Here is a 17307-nt window from a genome sequence, read left to right as displayed (position 1 = left end):
TAACAGAAGTCGTCTTTTTTACTTTCTTCTTTCTTTGTAACTCATAGGGTAGTTCCCCCTGCAAGACCTAGCCCTATTCCGACAGTGACTTTTCTTTCAAGAGAGAAAAAAGACAAAGACTGGGAGAATAAACCAAGACAATTGTTCATTTCAACATGGGAATGAAATGCAACACCACAGTTAAAATAAAGTAAAATCAATGTACATTTCAAAACAATGTGTGTTCATAGAAGTATTCCATATCAAAACACTTGCCGGTAACTTAATTCTGATGCCCCCAAGTGCAAATATTTTGTACTCGCCCTTTTGCAATTCTGTTTCTGATTAAAAATCTCAAGTTCTACAGGGTAACACATGCTTTTTACCCAGAGCTTTTCACCTATATAGACAAGGTATAACTGTGATTAAAAAATATATTTGATTCCAAACAGGTTTAGTATGACCCTAAAAAGTTGGGAAAATGGAAATTGAGTCTAATTCTATTCATATATAGTACTGTAAACTATGTAGAACTCAAATCAGTAGAATAACAAGGTATTTTAGAAAACATGCAAATTCACTTAAATATAGGAAATAATTGTTAAAAAATTGTAAAAAATATGCCCATTGAAATTATATAAAGCATTTAAGTATTATTTTTAAAAAAACCCAAAGTATCAAAGCTAGTTTCTATAAAAAAAAGGAAGATTCTATAGCTTATCAGATACAGTCAATATCCATCTTCATCATGGGTAATACACCAGCTTTAAAAAAACCTGTAGGTTAGACCTTTGAACTTCTACACAGTGTTCTACACGTAGCAATTCTAAGTCACCAGATGATAGTGAAAAGCATAGAATTAGGCAAGTACTTTTTTACTTGATCTGACAGTATTTTATTTTTTTTAATTAGAATGATAAATCACTTTGCTGTAGTTGAATTTCACACCTTCTGGTATAAGGCTAACAATGTATATGAAATACTGACACATATCCCTTGGTTTGCTACATTAAAGAAGAAAAATGAAGAAAGGTGACTCAAGTTAGAAAGTTGATGAAGTATACTAAGGCTTCCTAAATACTAGTATAAAAATAAAATTACTTATGTGTTTCTGCTAAGTAAATGATCCAATTTTTAAATTTAAAAAGTCCACAATTTACTTAGTTTCCAATTTCTTAACAGATATAGTTAATCATTCCACTCATTCTAAAACAGAAGCTTCATACAACACTACTTTAAAGGATTCTACTACTTCCACATTTGAAAAGAACAAAACTTTGCAAACCCATAATCTCATACATTACTATTAGGATTTCTTACTTCAGGAATTATTACTGCAACACTTGGTAAGTCAAGATTTATATACTTTCTCTCTTGTACATTGTGAAAATATAACTGATACAGAAAACAGTCCTGGTACGACATTTTATTTCTGCTACTGCTTTTCTACTTCAGATGAAAGATGTGGAAAATTCTGACTGTTGAATTTATTATTTACCAAGGCAACACAGTGCTAACTGTTTGGCATTCCTAATAAATTAGTTCATAAAAACCAAAAAGCTTCTTTCATTAAATTTTACTCAGATTGTTTTGGTTTTGAGGCTATGATCCAGAAAAATAACTTAAATGTCTTTGCTTGCCATCTAGCTAAAACAATGCAGTTTGTTTAGGTTCCTGTACTGAGAAAATAGTATAATTTTCCTGTAATTAATAACAACAGTTTGGTAATTATGTATCACATGTACATGCAGAAGTTACATTCAAGGCAAAGTATATATCTGCATCAGAAGTCTTGGTGCATGGTCATATCACTTTTCCTCTGCCAAATTGCCCTGAGGTATGACTCTCAACAAAAAATTCCTTGGAGGAAATTTTCAAAAGTTCTGCTGTATTTATTTATCTATATATTTATTTATTGTGCAAAGGGCAATTCCATTGTTAATAAACAAAAACATTGTTGTAACATTATTGCTGCTACTGATGTAAACTATGCAATATACATTGAAGTTTTGGATATTGCTTTTGTCAAAAGACAGTAGATTACTCACTTGAAAAAAAACATTTATATTACACATACAAAACTAGTGCATGACATGGATTTTTTGCTTTGCCTACTCTGTTAACTTAAACTAATTTTTTTTTTTTTGGACCAGTCATGAAAAAGAAGAAACAGGAAACCAAGTAAAACCTCAAAAAAGGTTTTTAAGCCTCAGAAAAAGCCAAACACAAAACACACACACACACAAAAAAAAAACCAAAACCAAAAATAATAACACCCTGCTAAGCTTACAGGCTTAGCTGTAGTAACTATAAATGCAACATATTGGTGAGGTATAGTTTTTCCATACCTATGACTCCACATTAACCAGCAATCTCCAAAAATGACTACATATGCCCCTGGGATCCTGAGACTGACTGAAAACTGATTAGTTATTACAAGCAGCTTTTCCTTACCAAGCACATGAGGAAAGGTACATTACTGAAACAGTTATGTTAAGGAGCAGGAACCATCACCCTTGGTCTGCCAACTTGGAAATGGAGGAGGTGCTCTGAATCTCCTCCTTGGACATAATCTAAGAACGTACATAGGGAAAGTAAGTTTATTATGTCTACCAGGACAGATTCTTTTGTGTATTCTTCTATTCTCTTTCCTTCTCCTGATCAAAACAATGACAAGTCAACTGGTTCAGTAACAAGTCAAGTCTCTTTTTTTTTTTCTTTTCTTTTTTCTCTCCCTCTCTCCTCCTCAGAGGAGTACTAAACTTTCAAACCCCAATTTCATTTACAGATACATTCTAAGGTAAAGAAAGACCGAGTTCACCCTAAGTTTATCTTCCTTAGTTTGTGTGTGTGTGCACATGTGTGTATGTGGGGGGATTGTTTGGTTGGGTTTTTAAACTGATAATATGACTTGACCTGATACCTTGCTTTTAAATCAGGGTTGCAACTTCTTTGCCCCTTCGGACAGTATAGCTTACACAGGTTGAAGTCCAAACTGAACAGAAACATTTACAAGTTCAAGACAGTCTTGAAAAATAGATGGGCAGAAAGAGATTTTGTATGAACTCTGTTTCCTTTGGAAACTAAGAGACAAGTTACGTAAAGAAATCTCAGTTCAGTTTATACTAAAACATTAAGTAACTCCTCAGGAAAACAGAACATGAAATAAGATAAATAATGGTGAAGACAAATGTAAAGCCTCCTTCTTGTTTGTCTCGGGAACTAGTTGATGCTGACCCTTTCCTGCCTCATTTGTATTGCTAAAACAAAATGCTACTTTAAGAAAGTAAGTTAATGCAAGTAATATGAACTTTAATCCCGTACTTATAAAAATAGAAACAAACAGAACAAGGAAGCAATATGCAATACGTATGACCCATATTGAAGCTGTGTGAAAATTTAAAAAGTTCTGGAATTTGAACAATTTTTTTTTTAACCTTATGTTTGGACATACTTTATTTTCCTAATTTAAATGTTCTTATAGGTAACTTTATATTTCTATTCAACTTCAAAGGCTGTACAACAGGTACTCATACTGCCATAATTTATATTCAGTATTTCCATGTTTAAGAGTTCAAGTCATATTGCCAGGCATCAGGGGAAAAAAACCAAAATGCTCATCAAAAAATGCATGAATAAAAAATAATAACAAAAAAAAAATTTAAAAACAACTGTAAACTGCTAAGAAAGATAATAAAGTTGTTAGGCTGAATTAAATTACTACCAGGTTTTTTTTTTAAATTCTACATTGTCAGTCATGAAAACTTTTTTACTGGTTTTTGTCCCAAAGCAGATGTTTCCTGTTCACAAAACTCCCAGTTTTGTCTCCCAGCAGTTACATTCTGCCATTCTGCCAAAAGGACGACTCTTCTTTCTGTACCTCTCTTGAGAGCACTTTCTTCCCCACACTACACACTTAAAATATCAAAGATCCAATTGTTCAATAAATTCTAGTTTACTTACTACATAAATTAATCTTAGGAATATTGTTTACTAAAGCATGTATCCAAGCACCAAAGCAAACTTTGGTATCAGAGCAATCTTATGAACCAAAAAAGATTCATAAAAGATTCAAGTTACATTTTTCATTCCTGCTCTGTTGCAATACGATTAAGTTTATTTTAGGACCTCCACACAGAAGTGCGCTCTACACAAATATTTTGGTCCCAAAATACAGACACCACAGTCATGCAATTGAATTAGGAAGAGGTCACATGAATATATCATCTTAGGCTTTCCTTTGCTTTAAATGTCTATAAATAAATCTGGCAAGCAGCATGTGTTAATTTCTAAAACAAAAGTGTGCTCAGACACAACTGTCATGTTGTAAATCATCACAAAACCCACAAACAAATGAAGAAAACCAATATCCAGAGGAGGTCTTAAATCTGGGGGGGCAGGGGGAGTGTGGTGGAGTCTCAGCAGATTTAGCTTTACTTCTATTACTTGTTAACAGTTGTTTTTAACATCTTTTTATAAATTAAAAGCCTTTATTTATTTGGTAGTAACATAACAAGGCTTTTCTTCCCTCAGTAAGTATATGAGTTTCTCCCAGTAAACACAGCCACTTCACTGCAAATGGATCCTTACGATGACAGCAGAGTTATTTGATGGAAATTCATGCACCACGATCTGACAGTTCTCAGAAGATTTTAAAAATAGAGTTGGGGTTTCCGTTGTCAGTCTACTCCTTCAGCAGTGGTTGGATCAAAGCCTAATCTCAACTCTGGAACATACTGCCATATCTTGTATCGGGTCATCAGCAAGGCAGAATAAGCAAATCATTAGACAGCAATAAAACATAGCCAGTCCCTTTCACAAAAACTAATACTACTGAATGAAAAATTTCTTCAGAAAGTTAGGTATTTCAGTATTGACCACTTCGCTGCTTTTTTCAATACAATTTCCAGGTTGTAGACTTGCCTCTGAAGCATTTACAGAGTTCGCTGTCTTTTGTATCACAGGTTTCTCTACCTCTCATCTCCCCAAGTTCTTCATGGAAATGAGATAGCGACAACAAAGGAACAACCACACCAAATACCAAGACCAAAAGTAACATCCAAAATATTTATTCATTACCTGTCATAAAAGCTGAGTACTAAACATTCCTTAAAATCACTCCTTTGATTTCAAACTGTAAGGCAGGAGAAAAAGAAGCCTTATTAACAGAGCTGGGGTGAACTAGTCATGCAGAGCCCCTTGATGCATATCAGTGGCAAAGTACATCCTCTCCCATCAGGCAGAGTTCTGTCTTGCTTTAAGAAATGAAGTGACTTTAAGTAAACACGCTAAATCTCAGAACGGCAGGTTAACTACAAGCATCAAGATATATTCCATGCTGATCAAGGAAGTAGAATCAGCCAAGAAAGGTGTATCCTCCATCAGAACCTTATCATTACCTACTGAAAGGACCTGTTAGAGCAGGTCCCAAGGAGGGCCATGGAAATAGTCAGGGGGTTGGAACACCCCTCCTATCAAGAAAGGCTGAGAGAGATGGCGTTGTTCAGCCTGGAGAAGAGAAGACTCCGGAGAGTCCTTATTGGGGCCTTTCAATACTTAAAGGAGGCTTATAAGAAAGATAGGGAGAGACTTTTTACCAGAGCCTGTAGTGACAGTTTTAAGCCAAAAGCAGGTAGATTTAGATTGGACACAAGGAAGAATTTTTTTAGGATGAGGGTGTTAAGTCACTGGAACATGCTGTGCAGGGAAAAGTTGTGGATGCCCCATCATTGGAACTGTTCAAAGTCAGGTTGGACAGGACTCTGAGCAACCTGATCTATTGAAAAATGTCCCTGCCAGTGGCAGGGGGTTGGACTAGATGATCTTTAAAGGTCCCTTCTGACCCAAACCGTTCTATGATTCTATGAATTGTGGTGTCAGTATTGGCATGCTTTGCACCTCTGACATTCATGACCTCTGGCATATTATTAAATGAGCAAATGAAGAAATGGCAAGATTTATTGGGAAAGGAGGGTATTATAGTTCATTTTAATGAAGCATCCTTTTGGATAGAGAAATGAATGCAAGAAACATTATTGCATATGTACATACTTGCATACGTTTTATTTGTTTTCCCCATTTCTCTTACATCTGGTGCAAGTGATATACTGGCCGACCAACCAGTTAGCAACAGAAAGATATAACATAGGACATCCATAACAACAAATTTATTTTCATTTCAGCAATTAACTGGTAACTGGAGTTGGCAAATACAAGAGAAAAACTTTGGCATAATAAACTCAATCTGGAAGGTTTAATTTATAAATTTTTACTGTTTAACAGATTATCAGAAATAATCATGGAATAGCCAGTGTCTTGTCTCAATTACAGATTAACCAATTTAAAAAACCTGGCACCTGACAGCAAGAAGGAATCCAAATAGAAGCTGTCAGCCTTTTGGAATCTTAGTGCATGACCACTACCAGATTAGTAAAGATACCAATAGCAGCAGCCATTTAGGTCATATCAATTTCAAATGAGAATGGGTGTGCACAGTATTTAGCATATTCTTTAAATCGTGTATTCTGTATATAAGATCACTGTTATCTCTAAACTATTAACTATAAATATCTCAGAAGTTTATTTATAATCACAGTTTGTAAAAAAAAAAAAAAGAAAGTAAGATTTCCCTTTTGGACTGTCTTTGCTAGGAAACTGAAATGGTGACTTTGAGGCAAAAATCCTGTGGATCTTTTTAAAGAAAGCAATACCATTCAGGATTTTACGTATTGTCTATACCAACTTGGCAAGAGGGATACTTAGGGTACAGCTTTGAAAATCAGGGACCTAAAACGGGACAAACTATTATCTATCTTAAATTTTAGGATGTCAAAACAAATTGGAAAAGGTTCTACAAAAAGATGAAACAAAGCAGGTATTTGCTCAGTCAGTATATAAAATTATAGGCTAGCTGCTTTCTACATGAAGATAGGAGAAACCTTTTAAAATATTTTTTAAAATACTATTGACAGAACATTTTACAGTGTCGCAGTTACCTAAATTTAAGTCCTGTCCTTGTCAGGTTTAGGCAGCAGAACCACAAAAAAAAACAGGCAGTAGCATTTAAAGACATGCAGAGTGTTTGCAAGACCCAGGTCTTTGCACCAGATCTCAGAACCAGAGAGAGCCTGTGAATAGCCAATAAATAGTTAAATACTACTTACCCAGTTTTTAGGAGCAAGAAAAAAAAAAACCCACACATGTGAGCTGGAATGTCACTGTATAAAGAAAAAGTTTTTGCCAAGGACTCAAAGGTGGAATGACATCAGTGAGGAGGCAAGATAAGCCTGAAGCAGAAATGCAGGGGACCACAGGCTTTAGAATTACTTGATGCCTGTCTTTTTAACCGTAACTGTTTTATATCTAGGGGAAAACAATGAGACATTTGACAGGAGTTTTCAGTCATGAAAGCAGATTTAGACTAAATCCCAGGCTTCTTCCCCAAACTTTCTATAGACAAGATTGAAATATGGCTGTGAATATATAGCAAATGAGCTGCCAGGTTTGCATACAGGTGTTGGTAAGAATGGAATAGATAAGAATCAGGGTCAAATGTTTATATGTACACAGGGAGGATCTTAAATTATACAGAGGAACAATCCTAAAGAAACTACAATACCTATGGTTATTCTGTACTAGTACTGTACTGTACTATACAGATATATTAAGGTACAGGCATATATGGGTATATTCAGTCAATGTACAGAAATATTAATGAATGTAGAGAACATTAAAGAGCTTTTACACACAGTGCTCCTCTTCAAACAATTAAACTTCTCTGATAATATCCTTATTGACTGAATGTCAGAACAGCACATAATGCCACCATATATATGGTAGTATATGCTACCTAGCAAAAACCCCTAAATTCTGGGCAAAGCTTTTAAAATTCACTAGGAAAATTAATACATTTTGATGGCACATTCCATTCTGCGAACCAAGAGCCTATATACACACAATTCATCATCAGCTGTAATTACTTGCTCAATGTTAAAGTGGAGAATTAAAAGAATCTTTTTAAAGTGAGCTATAGCACTTACAAATTATTTTAAAATATGCTTAATATGAGGATATGCCTTTGAAATCCAGCTACATCTTCCATTTCTTAGTCCATACTCGACTATGCTGATACTGCACTACGTATATGCACACACCTGTTAGTTTACCATGTTTTCTATCAGTAAAACTTTTCAAACAAGAGTCTGCGAAGATGAATTACACTCCTATTTCTATAATTTCTGAAAACCATATATTACTGTCATGTATATTTAAACTTAACTATGTTACAATCTGAAATGACTTGCTGAAAATTTATTTCAGAAGTGAGCTTTCTCATATTTTTGGCAATTCTTTAAAACAAAAACATCACTATACTCAGTAATCATCCACATCTGTTACAGTTTAAAAGAGAAAAGGCATCAGAGGCAGGCAAAATTCCAACAGAAATTTTTCAAACAGAATTTGAAAAACACAACAGATATGTTAACAGCCTTCGTACAAAATACATGAAAAAGGACAGAACAAAGTAGAAAAGATGGCACAGAAATAAAATGTGAAAATTGAAGTATATTCAACTGCTGTCCATCCCATGTCAAATATTTACACATATTACTCAGGCTAGACTACAGAAAGTGGAATACTCAAGGTTTAGACAAGAACTGGCAAGGACCGGATATTGAAAGAACATAAATGAATCATATCCATCATATATATACCCCAAAATAAAAAATGCAAACCACCAACAAACAGCTGCATGGCAGTTTCCCCTGCATAGTGATTTTACAGATGTCTTACAGCTATTGCTACTCCAACAGGAGATACCTACAAATCTGCAAGCAGTAGCAGTGTTTTAAGAAAGGGACAAATCAATCAGTACCCTCTAGCAAACTGAGTGGAAACATGTGAGCCAACTACATGTTCAGACACAGATGTCTTATGTCAACCATGCTCTCATTACATTGGATCTATAAATGAGAAGAACTACAATTAATGGGAATAGAATGATTTCCCATAAAATTAAGACAAATATTTCTCAGCGTCTACCTAATTGATGTTACAAAGCATAATAAAGACAGGTTAATTTGCTTTGTTTTTTTCATAAATTAGATGGCGGACCCTGCCAAAGGAAAGTGTACTTAATTTTGTAATTTGTTGATTTCTATAGAAAAGTCAGTATCGCTGTATTTCCCACTGCTTCTATCCCAGATAAGAGGTTAGCAGTGCTTGCTTATTTGCAAATCGCTTCGTAGGGTTCATTTACGAAGTCTGTAGTATCCGTTCTACCAAAAGTCAGCCATCACATTCACTTGGAAATTAGAGTACCAAACCTTGATAAGTTTTCAGCAGAGAATTTCATAACATTTTACTACTATTTAATAATCACTTATATCCTTTGCAATTTACAAATTTTAACCACAGAGAGTCACATCAAATTATGTTGAGTTGGGAGTGACCTTTAGAGACTGTCTAGTCCTACTCCTGTGCTCAAAGCAGAGTCAAAAGCAGCGAGGTGCTCAGGACAACATCCAGTCAACTTCTGAACATGTCTTGAGACAGACACTCCACAGCCTTTCTGGACAACCTGTTCCAGTGTTTGACCATCCCCACCATAGAAAAAATTATTTTATTTTCAGGACCAGGATTGAAGTTTGTTAGTGAAACTGTCTAGACCCACAAACACACAAAGATTTGCAGTTTCTTCAACTACCAGCACGGGCCCTCTGCCTGTCTAATACCCAGGCCTCATACTTGCCAGCTAGTCCAGTTTGTAGTTTGCTAAGCAAATTACACACATGTGCCCACACACCCCAGGTTAGCAGAAAATATAAACTCCAGTCCTCCCAGCAATTGGTGCTTAGGCATATAGGCCCTATGAGCCATAGCTGCCACTCCAGCTGCTCACGCTAAGACCCTCACTTTCTTTCACTCACCCCAGACCGCCACAGCCTGCACCTAGGACACACAGGACCTATGATCCATGGCCCCTCCAGCTACTGATGGAGATACTCTTACCTGCTCCAGTTGCTGGCACCACAGACACAGCAACTGCTTCACCTGAGGTCTGATTCCGGTTGCTGGCTCCAAATTCACTCCCTCTAGTTTCCCCAGCTGCTAGCACTCATTCCTTGCAGCACTCAAGCACAGGGTAGAGGGTGAGATTACATGAAAGATAGTTAAGAAAGTATTTAATAGGAGGATAAACTGCAGTGATCAGGCACCAGGCTGTCAGGCAAGCATACTGACTGGACTCAGTTTACACACAACCAGCCCTTTTTATACCCTCTCCTCTCTATCCCCTAGCACCACCTTGCTCTTCCCCAATCCCCTTCCCCTAAATGTCTCTTCCTAAGTTTTGCCGAGTCCTACAGACCCCCCTCAAATATTCAAAATCTTCATGTTTGCCTTCTTATCAGTTACAAAGTCCAGACTGGCCCTCTCCAAAGTGCTGGCTGTAGTTTCTTAATGGACCATCAATTAATAGCCGATTTGCTCTTTGTCATTATCTCTATTTTCCCATGTCTACTAGGTTTGTATCTCTCTCTGTTTTTGTTTATCTATCAATCCCTCCCTCCCTCCCTCCACCCCTTCTTCTCTACTTGGCCCTTGTTTTAAGAATGAAAGGAAAAAGATTCAGTGAAGATTCTCATGCTACTTGGGGAATTAAATGAGTTGGGAAAGACCCTGTAGAATGCTTGAAGTTTGTCATTTCAAAACCAGCTACAACAGGTGCACTCGATGAGCGCTTTATGCAGCAGAAAAAGCTAAAGGCTTCACAGCATGTTAGGTTTGCACATGATCAAAATACATGACCCAAGATGTATAGAACACTAGCGGTTTTTTAATGCTATACCACGCAGCACAGAGCTGTAAGGGATAAAATGGAAGAGAGTTTTACTTTTGATATCCTATTTCAAATGCACTCTTCTGTTTCAGAGAGTTACAAATTTTCTTCCTCAAGTTTACAAGTTACTATGTGCCTGAACTTTCAAAATTCACGATCATACTGCCTGCTTCCATGAAAGCTTAGTTATCACTGGAGAGCTAAAATAGATTTTCTAATCAGGAATACTGAGGCTGATTTTATGCTTGCATGTGCTAAGTTGGATTCATATCTCTCTTGACATATGAAGAAAAAGGAAATTACAAAATCTATCACCACTTCAAGCTGTCTTGCAGGGGAACTGTTATATTCCCACAGTGGGTTTCTGCCATAGAAATTACTGCTTGACATCCGTGATTTCAAAATGTTAATGTATACGGAACTCATCTGGGATAAGAAAATTACTTGGAGTTATGAATCTTCAAGTATTCCATGACCCACTCTATTTTTTTTTTTTCCAAATCTAGAGCCACATTTTGCTTCATACAGAATCTCTAACTTTTTATTCATCTAAACCTGCAATGGATAAGCAAAACCTCTTGTTCTAATTTTATTACCACTGGGTAGATCAGTGAGCAAAGTTATTTTAACAGTTCCACTCATACTTCAAAACAAACAGTAGTGGTGATATAGCCAGAGATTTGGAGTGTATCTGCTAGACCTTCTCTCCATACTGACTTTGACAAGAAAAACAGAGAGGCTTTAAACCAAAATATAGACAGATAAATAAAATTTCAGACTTTAACAGAATAACTTGAAATAGTAAATTTGAAATAGTGAAAAACACGTGGGCCCCACAAAATAAAAAGGATGTTAAGGTATTTGAATGCATCTAGGGGAGGGCAACAAAGCTGGTGAAAGGGCTGGAAGGCATGTCCCATGAGAAGCAGCTAAGGACTTTGGGCTTGTCTAGTTTGGAGAAAAGGAGGCTGAGGGACAACCTCATTGCTCTGTACAGCTTCCTGCAGAGGGGAAGTGGAGAGGGAGGTGCTGATCTCTTCTCCCTGGGATCCAGTGATAGAACACGTGGGAATGGTTCAAAGCTGTGCCAGGGGAGGTTCAGAGTTGGCATTAGGAAGCATTTCTTTACCGAGAGGGTGGTCAAACACTGGAACAGGCTTCCTAGAGAGGTGGTCGATGCCCCATGCCTGCCGGTGTTTAAGAGGCATTTGAACAATGCCCCTAATAACATGCTTTGACTTTTGGTCAGCCCTGAAGTAGTCAGGCAGTTGGACTAAGTGATCATTGTAGGTCCCTTCCAACTGCACTACTCTACTCTAAATAGGAAAAAATAAAGTTAGTAGGGAAGACCCAACAGTACAAGCAGAAGAGTGTAAACAACTTTTGCCTGCCCATTTTGCCCCTGCATACAGGTCCTTGCTTCAACATTTGGTTGTACAAAGATCAATTACATTTTGACTGATTGCAAATCTGAGCGCTCAGCAAGTTCTGTCTTCACTGAGGCCTCAATGGCTGCACCAGGTTCCTTTCAGCAGATGCTACCTGAGCTGTAGCCTCCCACTTGCATGCTATTTTCATGTTTCTGCTACACCACAATAGAATCTTCCCACCCCTCACTGCTCCCAAGCTTAGCAGCAGGAAAGGAACCATCCCTCCCTTCCCAGTCTACCCAGTTCAGTCCCAAACTCAGCCATCCCTAAGAGAAAATAACTTTGAACAAATATTGCCTATCAAAGATGGTTTTCAGGAAATAACTATATGTTCTAAAAAAGCTAGGCTAGCACAGCCAGTTTTGTTACTAGTCTTAAGATCCACATCAGGGAAGCTAGTGAAGAAACATGCAGCAGAACATTTATGATGACAATTTTACTCAGATCAGATTGAAAATTAACTCAGTTACAAATCAGGTGTCTGAAATTAGAGAATGCATGAGAACCAACTTTTGTATAGCTGAGTCCAGACAAGACCAAAAGCTTAGAAATAAACAACTACTAGAGCAACTAGTATGACTCTTGTGAGTGCTCTACCATTTGTGACTCACATTCACAACACTGAGATGTTACTAAATCTAGGATTGGAAATCTGCAAAAATCACAGCCTCTATAGCATCAGTGTTTCTATACATACTCAAATACTGGTTTTTCCTATTGTGATGCCTTCTATTTCATGTAGAGGCTAGTGTGCTTTAAAATATCAGCCACAGAGCTTATTCAGTAGGAGTGAACTGAGGACAAAAACTTGAGTACAAACAAATCATCCATTTGTTGAGAAGTTATAGGGGAAGAACACAACAGCAATTTCCTAAAGACAAACAAGCTAGTAGAAATCCAAGCCACCGACTTCAACAATGAAGACACAGTTATACAACAGCAATACAGTGTTGTGGTTTAATCCCAGCCAGCAACTAAGCACCATGCAGCAACTCACTCACCACCCCCCCCAGTGGGATGGGAGAGAAAATCGGGAAAAGAAGTAAAACTCATGGGTTGAGATAAGAACGGTTTAATAGTACAGAGAAGAAGAAACTAATATTGATAAGACTAATAAAATGATAACAGCAATAATAAAAGTATTGGAATGTACAAACGATGCACAGTGCAATTGCTCACCACCCACCAATTGACACCCAGCTAGTCCCGGGGCAGCCATCCCCTGCCCCCACTCCCTCCTGTTTATATACTAGACATGACGTCACATGGTATGGAATACCCCTTTGGCCACTTTGGGTCAGCTGCCCTGGCTCTGTCCTGCGCTTTCTCACTGGCTGGGCATCAAAAGCTGAAAAATCCTTGACTTCAGACTAAACATTACTTAGCAACTGAAAACATCAGTGTTAATAAACATTCTTCGCATACTGACTCAAAACATAGCACTGTACCAGCTACTAGGAAGACAGTTAACTCTATCCCAGCTGAAACCAGGACATACAGAGAAAAATCTTTCCAAACTAACACACACCTGGCACCACCTCCTCCCTCCTGTAAAATCTGGTGCTCATTTCCTTTCATACTTTACCCTGGATTAACAAATATTCTGGCTCTGCTACAAACTTATTATCTCGATATAAACATCATCTCAAATTATCACCTTGAAGCCATAAACAAGCCAGGAGGTTGAAGATAACTAAAAATGGTATCACAGAATATAGCTGAAGAGAATAACTAGTTCCTGTAAAAGTCCAGTAATCATTAGAATTAACTACAAAGCACAGATCATCAAAATTATGTAACCAGATATTTTATTTTTTTAAACAAGATCTGCACATCTACCTTCTGTTATCAGTTTTACCAATTCAACACCAACCTATGCTTCACCACCACCAAATTTTTGCAGCCATGGAATTTTCTGTAGGTTTTTAGGTACTCTTTCATTATTAAACAAACAATATAGGCTGATTTATTTATTTCAAATGTTACACTGTCTCAAAACCATATTGGTATACAACTTTTTTCTTTGGTTTTAAGGCACAAAAATTTGACTACTTAAGTAAAATAATACAGAGATGTTTCAACAGTTGTTACTGACATGTTCTCTGACACTGTCATCTTGGTAGCTTTTGGCTAGAAAATACAAGTAGTTTGACCTGGAAGCCACAATAAACTTCCAGAAAAGTCTCACTCATTGAACAGTGAAAATTAAGATATTATATAAAAAAAACTCTTTACTGGACTTTATTTCATTCATTCAAGTTCCAACAATACAGGCTTGAAGGTACAAACTATGATGTGTGCCAGATACAAATATTAGGAAGTAAAGACAGATTCTTGCCTGAACTCCTTTGTTTAGGTCCCCTTAACTTGTATCCCTGAGTTCCTGAAAATCTGAATCTGGATCTAAATTTCCTGCCTCTGGCCCATGATACTTTCTACTATTATTATTATTTGGGGGTGGGCAGGAAATCTTCTGGACAGAAAACACTGAAGACTTTTGTATAAAGTTCTGTTCAGATATTGAAATCTGTAAAATGCTTTTTAATCTAAGGATAAGATTGGTTCAATATTTGACTTCAATATAATCTGGGGACCCAGCGGGCTCTGACTTGATCTTGAACCAGACTCAGAATTTCATGTTAGTTGTTTAACACTTTTACTTTGTATTCATGTTAGATTGAGATATAAGATGAAATACCAATTTAAATGACCACAGAGAATCCAAATATTTTCAGCCTGACGTTTCTTGACTTTTAGTCAACTGGCCTACAGTAAGAAATGAGAGTTGCCACTCAGAAAGCAAATGCAATGGGCAACCCCTGTAGTTATCAAATTCACTAGAAGTGACAAAATTTGTTTTACATCATATCCCATGGAAAACAAAAGGTTAACATTTACTGAACCCAACACAAGCATTTTCAGAGAACTGCTCTGTGTAATTCTTTCTAAAGGTGAAAGTTTTTGCTGATACCCAAAAAGCTAGTCAGAAAGAAGTTGCTAAATGTCAACAGTACCTACAGAAAAGCACAGCTCATTCATATTTGACAAGATTTGCATTAGATTATTCTACTATTAATAACAATACAGAGGACATTACAAAAGAGTTACAGTATCAACAGCAACAGGCAGGAAATACTTGGCACATGGCAATAGCCCTGAGTGGGGTTGCTATGATAAAACCCTAAGAGTAAACCTGAGTTAATTGCTAGGAATAATATTTCCTTCACAGGGAGAAGCAGCCAAATAATTGAATCATAAACACAGCACATAAATGCATAAGTACATAGGGCTGAAAGTTAAAATCACAAAAACACAAATTAGAAGACAGCCACTTTTGACAATTAAGTGAATGAAACAAATTAGCCTTTCTGCACTTTCATTCATGACAAAGATCACAAACATATTAACCATCCTTAATGATTACTTCTCTGCAGTCTTATAGGAGAACTCAAAAAAAAAAAAGAGACTTTACTTAGAGCTGTATCTGATAGAAAGTAATTTTTTTTTTTAAGTATTCTCCAAATATTGTTACCTATGAAATCAGATTTTACAGTGAGGCATTGAGTTAGTGTCTAAATCTACTGCACAATTAAATGAGACATGACTGGAATCAGTCATGTCTCCCACTAACAGCTCTTCTAAGCAAGACAGAAATTACAATATTTTATTCCTCATACTTTATAGGCATCTACAGTTTATTAATGCAGTCAGATAACATATTATTTGTAGACATTGTGTAAACAGATTACTTATACTGCAGAAAAAGCAATTGTACTGCAAAGACACCTCTCACTATCTTCTTTTAAAACATTTACATGAGACCGCTGACATTATTTTAATTATAGTAAGAATAATACTGTCCCACATATATACAAATATTTCAGACCTCTTTGAAGCTTAATTGTTTTAGTCCCCTGTGAAGGTGATACGCTAAAGTATGAAGAGTTATATACTTGCAGAAAGGCAGGTATGAAAGTAATGATGTTAACTATCAAGTGGTTTATACTGCAATCAGAGTGGAAAAGGACTCTCTGCCATGTTCAAGCTGTCTCACACCCTCTCTTCCATCTTCAACAGTTTTATTAGTTCAAACTAGCATTGGCTAGAATGTCAGAAAACTTATAAACCTACTACACCCAAACTTAGCAAAACTTCAATTCTACATTCTTGGTTCTGTATCTAGTCATTAGTACAGGGCTCAGGCGCCTGAAGGTCCAACACAATTATTTTGTTCCTGTACTTTCAACAATGTCTGCTAAAGGAAAACGCTTATGTGAGCAATAAAACTCCTGAAGTATCCTCCTATTTCTAGATTAAGTTTTCTGCATCGCTATCACCATTCTTTCTCTTTCAAAAGGTTGCATCACTGGCTACAAAGTTCACAGAACATCAATTTAAGGCCTATACCAGTAATTTTTTCATGGTCTTTGTTTTAATGGGAACGCAAAAGGTGTCTCCAAAGATTCACGGCAACCTACCTGACACTAGATTATTATAGATTACACTCTATACAGAATCAGCAAAATCTTAATGAGTTTACATGTGTTTTTAACAATTGCTCTTCTACATGAAGATCCTAAAAGAAAGCTTTTAAAAGTTGAACCTACCTAGCCTAGCTATCAGTTCCTCTTTTTCAGTTTTGCACATCTCTCATGTCCATTCCTTGCATCATCTCTCACCTCAGTCTTTGTCGTATATTGATTTTCTTCACTCTTCATTTACCATGTCAATCTTATAACTGCTTCTCTCTGTTTGTGTATTCTGTCTGCCTTCTCCACTCCACACCCGATGTTTCAATTTCAGTTAAAGGAGAGTTCTGGCTAGTTCTGATGTGCATGGGCATAGAAAATGCCCAACTACTGTTTTTAAAACTTAAATTGTCTTTCACAATGCAGACACATCTGGTGTGATAATTTTATACCCAGTTAAAAAAAAAAAGCAAAGAAATTGTTTTAAAGTATGCAATCAAAGAAGTTGCTGTAAACTCTAAATGGCTGTTAGCTTTGTGGTTTGAAGGTTGCCAAATCTCCCAGCCAGACACAGTAGCGCATATAAAAA

The 17307-nt window shown here is 36.6% G+C and overlaps 1 protein-coding gene across 1 annotated transcript in view; it reads right to left on the bottom strand.

Annotated features, from left to right (window-relative positions):
- Nucleotides 1-17307, bottom strand: part of RYR3 (ryanodine receptor 3) — a 253363-nt gene that overhangs the window by 209709 nt on the left and 26347 nt on the right. The window lies entirely within an intron of this gene.

This window comes from Accipiter gentilis, chromosome 22, assembly GCF_929443795.1.
Source record: "Accipiter gentilis chromosome 22, bAccGen1.1, whole genome shotgun sequence".
Lineage (NCBI taxonomy): Eukaryota > Metazoa > Chordata > Aves > Accipitriformes > Accipitridae > Astur > Astur gentilis.
This window is presented reverse-complemented; position numbering and strand designations above follow the sequence as displayed.